Raw genomic sequence first — 2,500 nt, 5'->3', positions numbered from 1 at the left:
AAAAAAAACACTGGTACACACATAGTTCACATGATGGTAAACAGATTATCACATAAATGCATTTGATAATGTGTTTTTATCCCTAATCGCCAATTCAATTATATTTATTTTCATTTTTGGCCTAAAGAATACCACTATGAACTACTAACGATATAGTATGAAAGTTTATAGATTTATATGAGTTTGTCCTAAAGTAATAAATTTTCTTTATTAACTGATAGTAGAAAATGTACATTTTTATGAGTAACATCAGTAAATAGAGAACTTTTAGGATATGATGCAAAAATAGAATTGTTACAGCTCATTGCATACACCATGATAATAGTAACAAGTAGCAAAGAGGACATATGAAATAAAAAATACAAAGACTTGCTAGTGAATACACCACTTAATTCTCCTTCAGTTACGTTATTTCGTGCAACATCTTTTCTCGTTAATGATTATGTTTTTTACATGAGAAGCAGTGCAATTCCTATGCACCCTTACAAACTTGCCGAATTATCGTAATCGTTTTTAACTCTTATTTAGTACCGTAAAATTGCCAAATACAAATTAAAATATGACTGAAAACATTTAATATCAAATCCGCTTTAAAGGAAACTGTAATAAACCATCAAAACCCAAGTTTGCACTTTCTTTTGTTTTTTATAGACGCATCGATACAAGTTGAATAAGATCCCGGTTCTCTCGTCTATCACCAGCTGGCTTCGTAAACATGGCGACTGTCCGGCTATTTTCACTTGGCAAACAAGGTAATTTTCGTTGACTATTATTGTAGTTTGAGTGAATTTGTTAGGTTTACAAAGGTTTTGTGGACTTGTTTTATACTACAATGACATATGTTTATGCAGGAGTACATATTTATGTGTTTTGTCTTATGAAGGTGAATCGAGTCTTGCATCATTGGATTAATAATAACATTATTTCTTTATATTTTCTCATCTTTTCGTATGTTATATAAACTTCACTGCACCACATTAGGGAACTAACTTACAGTTTCAGAGGCACCTTAGTAACAATTATCTGCAATCTGTCACCATCAAGACTTATGCTATTCTTGTTAGATAAAATTCGGAAACTGCAGAATATGGCAAGTGCACATCCAAGATATTCTCCCAAGAAATATTATTGAACACCACCACCTGAGTCATACCCGAGTGTGGGTATGGACTTGGGTGTCATAATCAAAGCTTTAATTGATAACTGGAATTCATTTAGTGAGTCTAACAGCCATGTCCTAGTCATTTTACTCCATGGTCTTCACTGTCGTTATTGCATTGTTGCATCTTGAGATGCGTTGTTTATTTATTATCCATACATATTTTATAAAATATTATTGGAGTGATTGCCACGTACTTCACTTGAGGGATGGTTCGCGAAGGCAAGTTTATATGAATTAAAAGTATCTCAGTATCATCATTGTCACCTTACAATAGTTTTATTGGGGCAGTGACTACGGTAATGGTAAAGGACTAGACATACACCCATAGGACTCAGGGTACAATTCCTATATCAAGTTGATTACATATTTCAAAAAGAGAGAACTTTGTAAGTTATTCAGTAAGCTTTTCAGGAAAATTTACAATTTTGTTATGTTTTTAAATGTGATGGTTAAAAGCTTTGTGGTGATTAGATTTTATCTGAACCTTGACAGCTGAATTTCTTTATTTTTTTAAAATTGTATTTATTTGCTTAAATTTGGGAAAACCCTTTAATTTTGTTGTAATGTTTAACAATTTAAGGAATTCCCTTTTTGTTATAAGCAAGGGTTTAAAATCCCTAACAGAAGTTTGTCATAGCCACTTTTTCACATATGGGGTTTTTCCCGGATTAAAGGATTAAAAAAAACTTTGTATTTCATAAATTTTTCTAGTCTAACCACCCCTGCTGGTTTCGGTTTTCAAAATCAGGAAAGTTTGTTTTATTTTTCTTATTTATTTTTTTATTTTTAAATGTTAAACATAACCACCGAAGGTTGATGTTGAATTTGGAAGAGTAAGGGATTTTTTTTTTTTATAATGTCCCTGGCTTTATGACAAGATTTTTTTGTTATGTATTTTTGGGACGATTTGGGGAAAAAAGCGAGTTCATTTCGTTGCAAACCTTTAGTTCCTTAGTTAGAACTTCCACGTCCAACAGGCTCCTTTTTTTGTTTTTTTTTTATTATTTTTTTCTACTGTAAAATAAAATAGGAAAGTCTGTGGTTTGGCTCAATTTATTCCCTACTGGCTTTTGTGTAACAGCAAACGGTTGCCCCCTACTTGTTTGGGGGTTTATTTTTATAAGAAAAATGAAAATTGTTGTTGTTAAAAGTTTTTTATTTAAGTAAATTAAGATTCATACAACTTGACTTGTAATTTTAAAATTATCAGGTATTTTTATGATTATTTATATTTTAATATGCTACAACCTGCAGCCCAAAAACCCGGTTACCACATTAAACCATGATGCTTGTTTCATCACAGGGAATGTTCCATGAGAAAAGCAATTTTATGGTAAA

The sequence above is a fragment of the Penaeus japonicus genome, unplaced genomic scaffold (genome assembly GCF_977035675.1).
Source record: "Penaeus japonicus unplaced genomic scaffold, GWHDUDI00000001_assembly GWHDUDI00000032, whole genome shotgun sequence".
In the NCBI taxonomy this organism is placed as follows: Eukaryota; Metazoa; Arthropoda; class Malacostraca; order Decapoda; family Penaeidae; genus Penaeus; species Penaeus japonicus.
Note: the sequence above shows the minus strand (reverse complement) of the source record.